The sequence below is a fragment of the Opisthocomus hoazin genome, chromosome 27, assembly GCF_030867145.1.
Source record: "Opisthocomus hoazin isolate bOpiHoa1 chromosome 27, bOpiHoa1.hap1, whole genome shotgun sequence".
In the NCBI taxonomy this organism is placed as follows: Eukaryota; Metazoa; Chordata; class Aves; order Opisthocomiformes; family Opisthocomidae; genus Opisthocomus; species Opisthocomus hoazin.
Genome location: NC_134440.1, coordinates 9,378,051 through 9,394,703, shown reverse-complemented (window position 1 = coordinate 9,394,703; position 16,653 = coordinate 9,378,051).

The following is a 16,653-nucleotide window of genomic DNA, read 5'->3' as shown; positions in this document are numbered from 1 at the left end:
AGAGAAGGGTTTGTCACAGCCCCGCAAGCCCAATGGCCACGGGATGTCCCTGCCCATCAGAGCTGGACTAGCCCCAGCACCGCGTCAGGATGGCGACAGCGTCGTGCGACCAGGTCTGGAAAGCCCGGGCAGGGACGGAGACAGTCCACAGCCCTGGCGACCCATCCCAGGGCTGCGTCTCCTCCAGGGAAAGAGCTTTTTGGTGGGTCCCACGTGAACCCCATGAAGAGCATCGCTGCATCGTGGGTGGGAGTTTGTCCCCATCATCCCCAGGCTGGACGGGGACCGATTGCCCCAGCACAGCCCTGTGTTCCCTGAGGCTCAGAGGGGTTTTGTGTCTGCCCCTGTTTCCAGCATGCTGCACGGGAGCGGGCTCTTCGCCGTTATCCCAGCTCCATCCCGGGGCCACGGGTCCTGCTGGTGGAGCATCCCCAGGCCTTGGCAGCCCAGGAATTTTGCTGTAATTTCCTGGCACAGGCGGTAATCGTAACGAACATCCTCGCCACGAGGGAGCACGGAGGGAGCCAGCCACTGTCAGCTTGAATGATGTTTTAATTCAGGTTAATTAAAGGGTTCGGGCAAGAACAAACAAGCAGACCGTCTCCTCGAAGCAGGTGATAGGAGATCTGAACCTGAGCTGACAACCGCCCACGGGAGACGGCCGATCCCTGGGTGCTGAGGTGGGGAACGCTCTGCTTGCAGCTGCACGGGGCACAAACCCAGCCTGTCCTACGTGGGTACCCAGAGCGTCACCCCGAGACCCCAAACCACCTCACATGGGGGGGGGGGGGGGGGGGGGGGGGGCACAGGTCCCAGTTCAGGCCAGGTCCTGGCAGGTGCCCAAACCACACACCCAGGGAGGGGTTTCTGCAGGACAGGTCTTTGTGGGGTGTCCCCCAACCCCTGGGTGCTGTGTGGGTGCCCCCCCTCCACTCCATCAAGTCTGGCATGGCTGCCTGGGCTGAGCCCCAAATTTTTGACGAGGCGTGATGTGGGTTTGCTCTGACAGGCCAGCGGCTGGAGCTCAGGACCAGATGAGCTTTCCAGGCTGAGAACCTCCACGGAGGTCAGCTTTCCACGCGCCGGGCTCCCAGCATCCGCCTCGACAGAGCTGCCTCGTCCCAGCCCGCCTGCTGGCACGTCTGCCTGCCACGCTGAAGGCAAGCCCGAGAGGATTGTCCTCAATTTTAGGAGAAGGCAGGATGCAGCACGGGGCAGGGTTTTCTTGTGCAGCAGCAGCGCAGGGGTCTGGCCGGGATGGAGAAGGCTGCCTGGGGCCATGCGTGTGGGGTCTGGGCACGGAGCGTGAATGATTTCTTCTTTCTGCTGTAAAACCACGCTTCTGAGGGACGCGCTCATGAAATATGAATGTGAGACCTGCTGGAAGCGGGCAGAGCCAGAGACGAGCGGCAGGCCTGCGCAGGCAGCGGCGCGCAGCCTTTCGCTTCCCAGCTGCGATGAATAATTTACGATTTTCATTACACGAGCTGGGAGCTGGGAGCCCAAAACGCCCCGGGGGCTGGCCGGGCTCCCCCACAGCACGCTGTCACCAGCGCTTCACCCGCAGACAGGCGCTGTCCCCGTGGTCAGCACTGCGCAGGATCCGGCCCCGGCTTCCCATCGCCGCAGGGAGCTGGGGCTGGTCCCCAGCGAGGACGGGTGACGTGGGGTGGCTGCGGATGGGCGTGGGTTAGCGGTGGGTTGGCAACAGCCGGTGGCGGTGGCGATGGGCTGGCAGATGGGTTGAGGCCGGGTGGCAGCTGGTGGCAGGGGGTTGTTGATGGGTGGCACCGGGTTGGCGATGGTACCATAAAAGTTCCTGGTGATGGGACAGCAGGGGCGAGGAGAGGGGTGGTAACCTGCCGGGGGGTTGGGTAAACCTGGGTGAAACCTCTTTTCATAGTCATCCATGGGTGGGAACCTCTGCTTCTGCAACATCAGCATCTTCTGCGAGGAGAACAACCCAGAATGGATTCTTTTGAGTGAGCTGAAGTGAAGTCCACGCCCGGGAGATGCCGGGTGCTGGGTGACGGTTCAGAGGGTTGGGGACCTGCGTGTGCCTGTGCAAGGGACAGCACTGAACCAAGTTAGGGCCAGCTCAGTGACTTCCAGCCAGGGCTGTAATACAAAGGTGACTCCTGAAGCAGCAGCACGTAGGTCCTTGCTGGAGGACCGGGATGGTGAGGGGTTCTGAGGGGCCCAGGAGAGGAGACACATCTCCCAGCTGCCCAAAAAGGCAGGGCAGGGGTACAGGCAGGGTGGTGGCGTACGGGCAACCCCATCATTTCCACACTGGAGCCCTCCAGCGCAGTGAAGTGTCCTTCGCTGCCATCAAAAGGAAGCTGATGCACCCACAGTGACCGGGGACCCTGCCCCACGTGCGCGTCCCCAGGCAGAGCCTGGCTCTAGGGCAGGGAGCGGGTCCCCAGCGGGGCCAGGACAGTGGTCCCAGCTCCCACCTGCCCCTGTCTGGGCTGAACTTCACCCTCCCAGCTTCTGCTCTGTTTTCAGCTCAGCTAGAAAACAAACCCTTTGGGGTTGTTGTTTTTTCTTCCTTTCCTAATTTAGACGGTCCCAAGGCCCCACGGGCAGATAAAGGCAAGTTTATTCCTTCCCCGTGTTTACGACGCTGCTGGAACATGCTGCTCCCGCACATATTACATCAAGGGAGCGTGGGGAAGGCTCAGCTTCCCCAGCACGGCTTAACTCTCACCTACATCTGCCCATCACCCCTCACCGCCTCCTCCCGCGCCCCGACATCGCAGCCCGGCCACGCTGCTGCCCTTGGCTCGGTGGCAGTGGCTCTGGCCGTGCCGGTCCCTGCGTCACCGCTCCCGGGGCAGCCGGTGCCCATGGCTCCTGCTCCGGATCACATTGGTACCTCAGCTCGTCCCGCGAGCAGGGAGAGTCCCAGAGCCCGGGGCCACACGGACCCCTCGGCTTCACTTTGGCTTCAGCCCCTTCTCACCTGCCTGCCGTGTCCCCCGGGAGCGAGGGGCAGCACCGGTATGCCCCCGGGGATCAGGTAATGCCCCCCGTGTCCCCAGCATCCCTGTTCTGCTGGGGGGGGCGGAGGGGGGGACAGGGAAGGGGGGGAGACGGCCAGGCAAGGCTGCAGAGGCACCGCGGGACCCCAGCTGGGCTCGGCACGGGGCTCCTGCCACACTGGTGGGGATGGGGACCATTTGGGATGCAGGTCCCGTGCAACTTGGAGGACTGGGAGAGCTCAGCCCTGCCTCGTGCATCGCATCCTCGCTGGAACGCAGCGCCGGGGGGAAGCCGGAACGGTTCTCGCTCGGGAGCAGAGCAGAGGAGCTGCCACTGCCGGAGCCCTGGCTGCTGCATGGGCTGTCCCTGGCCACCAGTGCCGGGGCCGTGTGGGCTGTCGCAACGCTACACGAGGCTCCGAGCTGTGTTTGCCCGGCTGGGACAGCGTGTCACCGCCGGCCGAGCCCGGGCTGCGTCATGCCGGTGGAGAAGGGAGAGCCGTGCCCGGCTTCCGTCCACTGCCCGGGCAGAGGCAGGCACCGGCTTGGCAGGACGCAAGGACAGGGGACAGGAGAGGACAGAACCTGATGAGGTTCAACCAGGGCAAGGGCAGGGTCCTGCACCTGGGGAGGAACAACCCCAGGCACCAGTACAGGCTGGGGCGGCCCTGCTGGAGAGCAGCTCTGCGGAGAGGGACTGGGAATGCTGGGGGACGACAGGGTGACCATGAGCCAGCAGCGTGCCCTGGCTGCCCAGAAGGCCAATGGGATCCTGGGGTGCATTAGGAGGAGTGTGGCCAGCAGGTCAGGGAGGGTCTCCTCCCCCTCTGCTCTGCCCTGGTGAGGCCCCATCTGCAGTGCTGTGTCCAGTGCTGGGCTCCCCACTTCAAGAAAGATGAGGAGCTACTGGAGAGAGTCCAGCACAGGGCTACGAGGATGAGGAGGGGACTGGAGCATCTCTCCTACGAGGAGAGGCTGAGGGAGCTGGGCTTGTTCAGCCTGGAGAAGAGAAGGCTGGGAGGGGACCTTTGAAATGCCTCTAAATATCTGCAGGGTGGGGGTCAGGAGGACGGGGCCAGGCTCTTTTCAGTGGTGCCCAGCGACAGGACAAGGGGCAACGGGCACAAACTGGAGCAGAGGAAGCTCCAGCTGAACCCGAGGAAGAACTTCTTCCCTCTGAGGGTGCCGGAGCCCTGGCCCAGGCTGCCCAGGGAGGCTGTGGAGTCTCCTTCTCTGGAGATATTCCAGCCCCGCCTGGACGCGGTGCTGTGCAGCTGCTCTGGGTGACCCTGCTTGGGCAGGGGGTTGGGCTGGGTGACCCACAGAGGGCCCTGCCAGCCCCCAACATTCTGGGATTCTGGGAGGGCTTGAGGAGACAGCAGTAAAGATGGAGGGTTTGTTGGCTGGGGGAAAGAAGCTGGAGGAGGAGCACCCCGAAGTGCTGGAGGGGAGGGCTCAGGGCTGGGGCTGGTGGTTTTAGTGCTGTTCATTAATACAGCCCGACTCACCCACACGGCGCTGGTGGGAGGGGGATGCCGGTGAGACCCCTCCCGGCTACAAAAGCCCCGACGAAACGGCGCTGGGGGTGTCAGCATCTTCTAGGGCAGAGGTGCGACGAGCCCCAGACCCCGCGCTCTGAGCATCCCTCCCAGGCTGCCCTGGGATGCTGCCAGTGCCCTGCCTCTTCCCAGGGTCCAGCAGGAAAATGAACTCAAAAAAACCCCTTCGCAGGGAGGCCGGACAGCTGGAGGTCTCCAGCAGGATGCGGTCGGCAGGGACCCGGGGGGCAGAGGCTGTGGGGTGAAGCCGGTGGGGCCGGTTCCCCCGCCGTGGCCGGCAGCTGGCACACACCATGCTGCTCACCACCAAGACTTGACTAAAACGCAAACACTGGCTTGTCTGGCCCAGGTTTTCGAAGAATTTGGGGTTGTCCATCACCACCGGCGGGGCGAGGGAGCTCCAACACCCCCGATGCTCCGGCTCCGTGGGAAGGGACATCGCCATCCTCCCCAGTCAGCCCAGACGCTGGGGAACGAGCCCGTCCCTGGGCAGCAGTGGGGTCAGGGGTACCTGGAGAGGAGCTGGGCCTTGGGGAGGGGTGGTGTGAGGACAGCAGAGGAAATCGGAGATAGGAGCAGGAAATAACAAACGTGAGTCAGCTGAGAAGCACGCAGGCAAGGACGGCTTCGGAGAGCTAATCTGCAGGAGATAACGCTGCTGGGAGCGAGGAGCCGCGGAGGCGAGCTCCTGGGAAGGGACACCCGAGGCACGGAGGTGTCTGAAGCCACAGAGGCCAACACGGTCCTTCACATGGCGCTCGGCTACGTCACCGCTGGGTGCTGGGGGGAGCGTGGGTCCCGGCACCCAGCCTTGGGCCCTCCGGGCAGCGCGTACGCGTCGCGGTGCATTTTGTAGCCTCCAGAGGTTTCCCCGCAGCCCTGCGCTGGGTGTTCATCCCCCGGCAGACAGCGCGAGCCGCGGCGCAGCCAGCCTGCTTTTAGTCTGGCGGAGATTAAGCTCTCCAGGGCCTAATGGCAATTCCTTTGGCAAGCGTTCAGCAGGCCTTAATCCCTCTTATCTCTGCTCTGAAAGGATGAATTGGGCGCCTCTCCAAGCGCTCCATGGGGAGCGGCCGCGGCGGGAGCTCTGGCGATGCCGAAGCCCCGGGGATGCCCTACATTCGGCACGGAGGCTGCGGAGCCGCCGGCTCGCGGGCAGGAGCCGGGGCGAGCGGGGGGCTGGGGAGGAGGCACGCTTTCCTCCTCGCAGCGGGACCCTCTCACCTTGCTCCCCCTGAACATCCAGATGTTGGGGTCACCGGGAGGCTTGGCCTGAATCACGCAGATCCCGATTCCCTTGGGATTTGCCTGGGCGTGAGCCAAGGGCGGCTTCTTGGCTCGTGGGGGAAGACTGGGGACAACGCAGCCCCGCTCACCCCAGTGCAAAGGCTCCCAGGACAGCACCGGCGCCTGTCCAGCCCGTCCGACCCAGCTGGTACCCAGGGACGTCCCTGCTCTCGTGGGGACACGTTAGGACTCCCCTGAGCAACCCAGAGGACATCCCGGTCGCGTGAGATGGCCCCACCGCCCCCCTCGCCGCCCTGCTGTCGGGTACAGGGACTCTGAACTTGCCTTTTACAAACCTGTCCTGACGTCGCTAATAATAACTGTGTTAATTAGGGAGCTCTCCCAGCCCGGCGTGATTCGTTTGGTCAGCTGTGGGGGGATATTGTCAGGGTAATGTAGATGAGGGGTGGCATTCGCCTCCCCAGCAGCTGTCTGGAGCGCTGGGGCTGCGTCTGAGACCCAAGGCACTCGCTGCACGCTGGGGTGACCCGGTCGGTGCGGGTGCCACGGGCAAGGACTCCGCTCAGCTCAGCCCCGTGTAGACATTTGGCCCAAGGCACCACGGCTCAGCGACCCACCACGCACGATGGCTGCTGGCACCCGCCTCCACCGCGGGCACCCCGAGGCGAGGGCTGCGTCCTGGGCTCTCTGCCCCTGTCTCTGGCTTTTAGATCCCTGCCCATCACCGCGGCCTCCTGCCTTCTGCGAGCCCCTTCCATGGGGAATCAGAGAGGGCAACGAAACCTTTCGTGGGCTTTGCAGAGCCCGAAATGTTGTGCTTGTCTGCATCAAAGCCCTGCTGGCATGGGCAGCTGGGGGCTTCGTTTCTTTCTGGCCGCCATATCCCTCAGGTGACAGAGGGGCTGGTGGCTCGCCGGCTCGCCTGCCCACCCGGTCGGCGTCAGGGCCGTGGTGTGGCACCGGGACAGGGTCTCTCTGCATCTGCCGGAGGGGACGAGGTTGCCCTGAGGTCGGTCAGGGCCGGTTTGCGGGTTGGTGGCAGAGCCCCTGCGGCATCGCCTGGTCCTGTCGCGGGACGCAGACACATGGCGGCTGGCAAGCGCCTTCACACTGGAGGTTTCCTCCTTTGCTGCGGCGCGGCAAAGGCGGCGGCGGGCTCGCTGCGGGGCTGCTGCTGCCCAGCGCCCGTGGGTGCTGCGAGGGGCCCACAGCGGCTGGATCGCCCTCGCGGGGAGGCGAGGGGCGGGTGGTGCCGTGGCTCAGCATCGCTCCCGACCGGCGTGCTCTGCGTCGAGCCGTGCCGCCCGTGGGTCAGCGTCTGAGACCGGCCAAGGCGGCCACGGCAGCTCTGCGGGCGCTGCCGGGTGACACCGCTGCCAGTGAGCCCGTCCTGACGCACCGGCCCCCGGCCCCGCACCGGCCCCCGGCCCCGCACCGGCCCCCGGCCCCACCTGACGGCAGCTCTGCAGGGACCCCGGGCACCCCTCCCAGCCCCGCTGGGCTGATGGGTCTTTGCTGGGAGACTTCAGCAGCGTCTTGTTCCTCTGCGTGGTCCCCAGAGCACCTTTTTTCTATGAAAAAGAATGAATTGAGCGAGAATCAGTCGAGAAGCGGGAAACAAAAGCTGCCAATTTTCTAATGCGATGCTAAGCATGGCGGTTCCTGCCGGCTGCTTTCTGCTCGGGGCGTGTGCTTTGGTTGCAATCCAGGCTGGTCCCGCTCCGGCCACCGCCTGCCCTCGTGTCTATCCCTGGCCCGCAGAGCCCTGCGCCGGCAGAAACCCCCTCGCCGTGTTGCATCACCGGTTGAACTCCGGTGCCTGCCGTCTCCAAAGCAACAAGCGGCTAAAATTGGTAGAAAGTTTGATTTGAGCTTGAGCCAAGCTTAATTTTTAATTGCTTCTAATTTCATTCTCTGGCCTGGGTTTGCCGAGCCGGGCAGAAAGGTCATGGCGGCAGCCGTGGGCTCGGTTACCCGCGGGCACGGCGCCGGCCCTTCCCCGCTTCGAAGAACTCGGCCGCGGGCAGCCGTGCTCTGCCATTGCTAAGTCCCGGCCGTGGCCGGGGGGTCCCGGCTCAGCCGGCCCCTCGTTCCCCGCTCTCCGGGCCCCTGGCCGGGCTCTCGGCTCCCCGGCAGCCCCGGCTGTCCCTGCTGTGGCGGAAGAGATTGAGCCCCTTGCTCGAGCCCCTGAAGGCAGGGGGCAATTTTTCAGCTTTTGCTTTTGTTCGTCCAAAAGATCAGCATGGTGTGAGGATTTGCCCTTAAATCCCAAATGCCTTGTGGCATTCCTGAGCCCACCCCCACCCCTGCAGCCTCCCCTTTCCCATCCCATGCCTGCAGCCTCCCTCTTCACATTCCACCCCAGACCATCTCATGCTGCAGCCTCCCCCATGCCATGCCATGCCATGCCATCCCATCCCATCCTACAGCCTCCCCCATCCCAGCCCAGCCCAGCCCATCCCATCCCTGCAGCATACCCCTTCCTTTCCTTTCCCATCCCTTCCCTTCATCCCTGCAGCCTTCCCCTTCCCATCCCATGCCTGCAGCCTCCCTCTTCTCATTCCATGCCAGCCCATCCCACCCTGTAGCCTCCCTCATCCCTTCCCTTCCCTTCCCTTCCCTTCCCTTCCCTTCCCTTCCCTTCCCTTCCCTTCCCTTCCCTTCCCTTCCCTTCCCTTCCCTTCCCTTCCCTTCCCTTCCCTTCCCTTCCCTTCCCTTCCCTTCCCTTCCCTTCCCTTCCCTTCCCTTCCCCTTCATCCCTGCAGCCTCCCCCTTCCCATCCCATGGCCAAGTGACCAAACAGGGGAGCGTTTCTGGCCTGGGGACCCACTGGGGAAGCCGAGCCTGCCCTCGGGCTCCCTGGAAGGCGAGCTCTCCTCGCCCCTGTCCCAAGCACCTCCCTGCGCAGGGATCAGGAGGCCGCATTCCCGGTGCCGTCCATGGCTGAGTGAAAATTGTCTGGTCCTGGCTCGGAGCCCCTGGAACCTTCCACAAAATCCCCAAACATGCTGTGCTTGCGCTGACGAAGCAAACAGTTATTCAAACGACAAAGGTCACCTCTCCCCTTTTTGACAGCTATTTTTGCACCACGTACTGAAGTCCAAGGGTAAAGGAGCTGCAGAGCCGGGCACGGCTCCATCCCCTGCCCCAGCTTAGGGGATCAGAAGGGTTTGGGAGAGAGGAAGAAACCATCCCGCGGCAGGAGCTGGGAGGACATGGTCCCTCCCACCTGCTCTTCCCGCTGATGTCCCTAAAGCCATCCCAATGGGATGGGGGGGTCTGCAAACATTTGCAGGATGCGGTCGCTCCGGGGGTCGTGGGGACGAGCAGCACCCGGGCTCCCTGCGCGGCGGCGGCACGGCCCGGCGGGCTGCGCGGCTGGGTTCCACCGAAGCCCGCAGGCCGCGGCGATGGCCGCCCCGGTAAGGCGCGGGAGCAGCCACAAGCATCCCAGTGAGACTCAGCATCGTCTGGGGAGCAGCCAGTCGGGGCCAGGGGGTCCCAGCCCTGCAAGGTGGCCCGTGTGTCACCCATGGGTGCGAACACCCGCCTGCGGCACCCAGATGTGGCCGGGGGTTTCCCGGGATGCTGACAGGGGTGGAGGAAACCTCCGGGAGCCCTGAGCCTGCTGCAGCTGCTTGGGACAACCCATGAACTGCCCCAGCACAACCCATGAACTGCCCCAGCACAACCCATAAACTGCCCCAGCTCAAGGGCAAACCCTCTCCCTCAGCGCAACAGTGCCCGAGGCACCCCTGAGCCCCAGGAAGGCATCCAGCGCTGCTGCAACTCCGTGTTCCTGAGGAAATTTGGATTTTTGGGGTCCTGGGCGAGGCTGGTGATGGGGTGTCCCCGGGGAGGCACCCACCAGGAGGAGGGATGTGCACCAGAAGCTGCCAGTGGGCTTTCTCTCGGCGGTCCAGCGAAAATCCCGGTGAGAGCAGATCTCCCCAGCAAGGCACGCCGGTGAGAAGTTCCCTGCCCTGTCTGTGTCCTTCTTGCCCTGCCCTGTCTGCCGTTCGTTCTTGCGGCGTTAAACAAAAATCCTCCCAAACAGGTAACACACGGAAAGTCACCCGGAGGCTGGCGGCTCACCCGGGGCCATCCCCAGCTCTTTCCTTGACCACGGGTGCTGTGCAAGGCTGGGATCCCCCACCGCTCCCCTCTGCACCCTCGCCCTCCCCGGAGGGTTTCTCCTGAAGGAAGATATTGGCCAAGGCTGTGGATTTGGGTGATTTTGGACATGGCCACCTGGCAGCTGCGAGCCCCAAAGCCGCCATCGCACAGTGACCCTCCCAACCCCAACACTGCATCGGAGGAGTTGGGGTGCGCCGTGGTCGCAGGGCTCACCGCCAGCCACGACGCTCACGGCATCCTCAGCCACTTGGTTTGACGGGAAACGTCCCGCTCTGGCTTCCTTTTTTGGGGCTGGGGGGAGCTTCTTGGACCGTGCTCAGGATTTACCTCTTCTCCACACTTTGCAATGGTTCAGCAATTTCTAGGCACCCCTGAGCTGTGTAGATGGATTCTCAGCATCGGGATTTTTTTCTCGAGGCATCTGGTTTGCCTTGTGGTGGGGGCATCACCAGATGCCAAACCCAGACAGCCCCAAGGGCACGTGCTCAGTGAGGTGGTCCGACGCGAGCACCGGAGCTCAAAGCTCAGACGCGGAGTTGGACCGGCTTCAGCTTTGTTACCGTCTGCCGAGCAAAGTCCTGCGAATCGAAACATCTGTCTGCGCAAGGCAGAAACCCCACAACATTTGTTTTTCCAAGAAATTAAAACTAAACAGAGACTGCTCTGTCCCAGCCCTGCCTGAGCAGAGCCACTCCATGCCCACGTGCTCCTTCTCTGGGCTGTGCAGGGGGCATAAGGCAACCCTGGGTGGGGGATGACCCCAGTGAGGTACTGATGGGTGCTGGGTGGTGGGTTCTGGGTGTTGGATGACCCTGATGAGGTACTGGTGGGTGCTGGGTGGTGGGTTCTGGGTGTTGGATGACCCTGATGAGGTACTGGTGGGTGCTGGGTGGTGGGTTCTGGGTGTTGGATGACCCTGATGAGGTACTGGTGGGTGCTGGGTGGTGGGTTCTGGGTGTTGGATGACCCTGATGAGGTACTGGTGGGTGCTGGGTGGTGGGTTCTGGGTGCGGAATGCCCCTGGCGAGGTACCTGTGGGTGCTGGGTGCAGGGCAGCTCCCGTTCGGGGAGCCAGGGAGGCCAGGGCTGCTGTGCTGGGGAGATCTCATCGCCGCCGCGCAGGCAGCAAAATGCTCGTTGCGCAGCTTAGGAGATCGAGAAGCTGCTGAGGTCCCTGTCACAGCAGGGGAAAGCGGCAGGGCTGGAAACGGGGCCCGCTCCTACCTCCCAGCCCCCGGCTCCCCTGGGGACCTGGGTGTCCCCCCCCCAGCCTGCCAGGCTCTGCCATTTGCCAGCAAGGCGGCTGGGGAAGGGGCTGCTGGAGCTTGGGGTGCTTTGGGGCATTTTCACGCATTTCTTTTCAGGTTTTCACTGCAAGAATCAGGAAGCGGGGGTGTGTGTGTGTGTGTGTGTGTCATCATCTAGTGCCTGCACGTCCTGTGGGGTGGGACTTCAAAATCTGGAAAAATCTAGGATCCGAGCATGAAAATCCAGAAGAACCTTGGCTAAAGATTAAAAGATATTTATATACCCTATTGGAAAATGTTCATGACAGAGAAAGCCTCATTTTTGTCACTTCAGGACATGGATTTGTCACTTCAGGACATGGTTTAGCAGGCATGGGGGTGTTGGGGTGACGGTTGGACTCGATGATCTTAGAGGTCTTTTCCAACCTTAACGATTCTGTGATTCTTTTTGCCCCCACCCCGCAGAGCCTGTCCGTCTCTTCCTTCTCTCACTTTCTCAAAGAGACCTCTGCAGCAGTGGGAAATATCCCAACTTCCCAGACGCGTGCCGAGGCCAGAATTCCCGGCCACCCTGCCATGTAGCCGAGGGCACAGTTTGGATGTGGCTGCCCGAGTGGGCTGAGAAATGCCACCGCTACCTCGCCTGGTCTCCTGAGGCACGGCTGTGCCCCTGCCCACGCTTCGGCCACCGGTGCCGGATGAGGAGCCGAGCGTCACGTTGCCTTAGCCGTGAACCGAGCAGCAGGGCGCTGGGCAGAGGTTTGATCCCCATATGGGGTTTTCAGGACTGTGCCCAGAAGTCTGTGTGCTTTTTCCCCTGCGTGGGCTGGATGAGCAGCGTCTGCGCTGGCGTTCCCCCATCTAAATCTCTGCAGCCCTCTCCCATGGGTGTCAGGAGCCGGCAGGTCCCTTCCTGCGGTGAAGAGCAGCCATGGCCCCGTGGGGATGCAGGGACAGGCAGGGATCCAGCGGAGCTCTCGATGGCTGATGGTGTGCATGCAGCACAGCCGGCCCCGGCACCAGCATCGCCCCAGCCCCGGGGGCCAGCGCGGTGCTGCCAGCCCAGCTCCGAGTGGCTCCCACCATCCCTTGCTGCGGGAGCGTCCTGATGGGACGAGGACCTGCCCAGCACCAGGGGAGATGGGGATGGTGGGAAACCACCTCCTGAGCAAAGCAAGAGATGAACGCAGCGTGTGGGAGCGCTCAGGAGCCCGGGCAGCGCTTCCCCAGCAGGTACCCTGCAAGCTGTCGGACGGGAGCGCAAGTCCCCGAGGGCCACCACGGCCGCCCGTCCTGGCCAAAAACCTTCCTGGGCAGCAGAGGTGACCCTGAGGTTTATCACAGGGCGCAGCCAAAAAAAGCCGTTTGTGCTGCGTCGGGAGATCCGGCCCACGAGGGGTTGTGCCAGCAGGCTGGGGGGGTCACGGCCACCGGCCGATGCTGACCGATCAGTGCTGAGCAGTGCCAGCACCGCCTCAGTCCCCGTCGCAGAGGAGGGGACGGGCGGCCGGGGGTGACAAGGGGACCGCAGACGCGCTCGCGGTGGGCTCTGCTCGCGCTTGCCGCAGCAGCTCCCTCCTTTCGGAGGCTCTGGGCATCTCCTTCCAGAAACGGTGAAGGAAATGAAAGGGTGTTCAGAAAACATCTGGAGAAATCCCCTGTCACCCCAGTGCCCACCAGCGACTCCTCCAAAGCCACGGTCTCCGTCTCTAGCCAGAGGTTGCTGACAGAAGGGAAGCTCACTGGGAAGGCAGAGCCCAGCCCTGGTCGCGGTGGTCTGGCCCTTCCCACGTGGGCTTGGGGGCAAATCCCCCTCCCCTGGGGACCTGGGGCTCCCTGCGCTGACGAGCTGCGAGCCCAGCCGGCGAGAGCCCCGGGCTCCGAACGCGCGTTGTTTAAACCGAGAGATGACTGTAAAAATCAGGGTCGGATTCCTCCGGCTGCCGAGCCTCCCACGTTAACCCAAGCCCTCCGGTTTCCCGTCTTCTGGCGCGTGGGACCTTCCGCACAGTAACCCCCGCGCTCCCCGAGGAGCCCGGGCTGGCGAGAAGAGCACAGGGCAGTGAAGACTTGCACAACCTTCATCCTGCCCTGCCAGGAAAACAGGGAGGCTGCTCGGACGGAGAGCGTCGCAGGCCTTTCATGTTGGCTTTTCAAGCATGAAAACAGGCGTCCCTGCTCCAGGCTAGCGGTGTCTGGGATGCTCCTTGGGTCAGAGGAACCCTGGGGTGGCTGCGACCCTCACCCCGTGCTCCAGAGCCCGTGGGGGACATCGCAGCCCGGTTACCGATGTCTTCTCCCCTCGCTTGGGCGGCCAGAGGTTCACCCAGCGCTGCCCTGTGCCGGCAGGGAAAGCTGGAGGAGAGAGGATGTGGGAATGGAGCCTGGGTGACGTGGCTGAGCTCCCGATGCAGCTGGTCCTCGCTGGGGGCAGGCGGCCGTCACCAATTTTTCGTGTTTCTGACTCACCCTGCTGGGAAATTCATCTCCGCTCAAGAGGCACCACCAAGAGCGGAAGCTTTTGCGACCTGGCGGACGGGGACGAGGGGTGTCCCCGGCCCTGGCGAAGGACGAGGCTGGTGCTCAGGCAGCCCGTGATGTCCCACTGTCACCCGTCCCCTCGGGGTGCTGAGGGTCGGGGTGACACCACCCCGGTCGCTGAGCAGGTCTGGGCAGGCTGCGGGAGCCGGGCCGGCCCCTCGCTGCTGCGCGCCGAGGCCAGGGGCCACGCAGCCCCTCTCCAGAGCCGGGAGTGACGGGGCTTCTGGTCCAGCGAAGCCTGAGCAGCAGTGAGTGACCCCAGCAAGCGGGGTTTTTAGTGGGCAGAACCGTTTCTCGAGCAGGGCCGGGCCTGCGGGTGTGCGAGGGATCACCAGAACCGCTGCCAGGACCGGGTCTGGGCAGACACCGCGGCAAACGGGATGCGCGCTCCAGCCGGGAGCGCTGCCAGCGCCTGTCCGGTGAGACGTGCGGTGCTCCCGGCCAGGGGCTGCGAGGAAATCCCTGCTGGATGCCTCCCCGCCGCCGCTGAATCAGAGCAACCGTTCCTCTGGAAAACCTAAATTCCCCCCCGCTGCGGTGACGGTGTCGTTCACGCGCCCTCCTCCCCTCGCGCTGGCGTCTCTCTTAGGTTTGCCGTCTCCAGCCACGAAGCAGAGCTGCGCGCAGCCTCCTGCGAGCGGCACCTCGCCCTCGCTCCGCTCCCCGCGGCCCCCGGCCCGGCAGCTGCAGCAATTCCTGCGAGCTCAGGCCGGGCTGAACCTTCGCACAGTGACCCGCGGGGTCGGCGCGGGAAGGAGCGGGGTGGAGAAAGGCAGAGAATGAAGACACCCGGCGCAGCCCGCCGGCTCGCAGCCTGCCGAGGGCGGGACGGGGACGGGGACGGGGACGGGGATGGGGACGGGGGTGAGGATGGGGATGAGGATGGGGATGGGGGTAGGGATGGGGGTGGGGATGGGGGTGCGGATGGGGATGGGGATGGGGATGGGGATGGGGACGATGATGGGGACAGGGATGGGGGTGGGGATGGGGATGATGATGGGGACAGGGATGGGGGTGGGGATGGGGATGGGGACAGGGATGGGGACAGGGATGGGGATGGGGATGGGGATGGGGATGGGGATGGGGATGGGGACGATGATGGGGACAGGGATGGGGGTGGGGATGGGGACAGGGATGGGGACGGGGACAAGGATGGGGACTATGATGAGGACAGGGATGGGGGTGGGGATGGGGATGGGGATGGGGGTGGGGATGGGGATGGGGACAGGGATGGGGACTATGATGAGGACAGGGATGGGGGTGGGGATGGGGATGGGGACAGGGACAGGGATGGGGATGCAGATGTGCTGCCAGGCGTGCGGGGGCTGTTCGGAGGAGCTGCTTGCGGTATGTGCCGGGGATGCTGCCTTTCCCATCGGGTCAGGCTGGGGGAATTGCATGGAACAGAGGATGAGGATGATGGCGATGGCGATGGGTGTGGTGATGTGGATAAGGATAGGGATGGGAATGGGAATGCAAGTGACCCATTCCTACAGAGAGACCTCCACAAAAGATGACATCCTCTGGAGCCCACTGTTCCCTCCCCAGGCAACGGCCCCAGCCAGGGGATGGCCCCAGCCGGGGGGGACCTCGACGAAGCACACAGAGACCCAGGGGCAGCCCCAAGGGTCACCGTGCCCTGCCGCTCCCCGGGCAGCTCCGACACCCCCGGCTGCAGGGTCTGCTGGGCTGGGGCAGGGTCCCTGGGGGGGTCCCTCCTGGGGGAGGGGCTGTGAGGGGTGGTAGAAGGTCCTTCATCCGCTGGAGAGCAAACCTCCACCCGCCCCCCGCCCCAAACCGAGCCGGGCGGTTGGGACCCCACGGGGATTTGGACCGCAGCCCCTTTCCACGCGGGGCAGACCAGGGCTCCCTCTCGGCGCGGCGAGACGCCCGCAGACATCGACCCAGCTGCCAGGCCATTCTCAGCCCTGCGTAACCCGGGGCGCACCCGGCCCTGCAGACAGCACCTTCCCACCGACCCGCGCCCCTTCACAACCCCGGGGCAGCCCCGGGCCTCGGGGGACTTTTCATTTGCGCGCATTAAAAATTCATCTTTCTCAGGGCAAACTGGAGATGCCCCAACTGGGAAATACCGCCAAAGGAAAACGCATAAATCACGTGGCTTCTCGACAGGCCTCGGCTGCTCGCATTGCCTCTCCTCAGCCTCGCCACAAACGCCGCAGACGCAGAAAACAACCGGCGGGAACGCGCCTGCCTCGGCCCCCGGCGTCACCCCGGCGTTTCCTGGGACGGGCTCCAGTGCCGGGTGACGCAGGGCAGGGAGCGGAGCTGCACGCAGGGCTCATCTGGCCTGACGTCGTCAACCCGGAGCGGCAGCCAGCACGTGCAGTTGTGCTTCCCAGTTTGTCCCAGTGGCTCGGGGGTTTGGTGTGTGCCGCTCCGGAGGGCTCTCAAGACGCCGGGTCTCCAACCTCGGGCTCCACGGGCACGGCTGCTGCCAGCTCACGCTCTCCTGGGATGCAAAGCCTGGCAGGAACGAGATGAAAGAAGTATTTTCACGTTTTTTGGGGGGGTGACCCGATGTGGGAGCGTTTGGCAGAGCTGTGGCTGCCCCCGCAGCACTCGGGGGGCGGTGGCCGCGGCGGCAGATCTGTCCCTGCAGGTGCAAGGACCCCCAGCCCCGCAGAGCTCTTGCCCTGGGGAGGGGTCACCCCTCCCCACCCCCACCACAGTGTGTCCCCAGCTCCTCCCCAGCGACCGCAGAGGGGTGAATGCAGAGGGACCCCCAAACCTCAAGGGCTGGAGAAAGCAACGACCACAATTTGCTTATTTTTGGTTGTTTCTCTTTCCCCCACAGTGTTTCCCATATGTGTGTCCCCCCTTATTTTCCTTTTTCCTCAGTTGAAAAATTCCTTCTGACCATGAAATAAATCAGAAAGCACCGCTGGCGGGGTGGCTGGGGGCTCTCGGTGC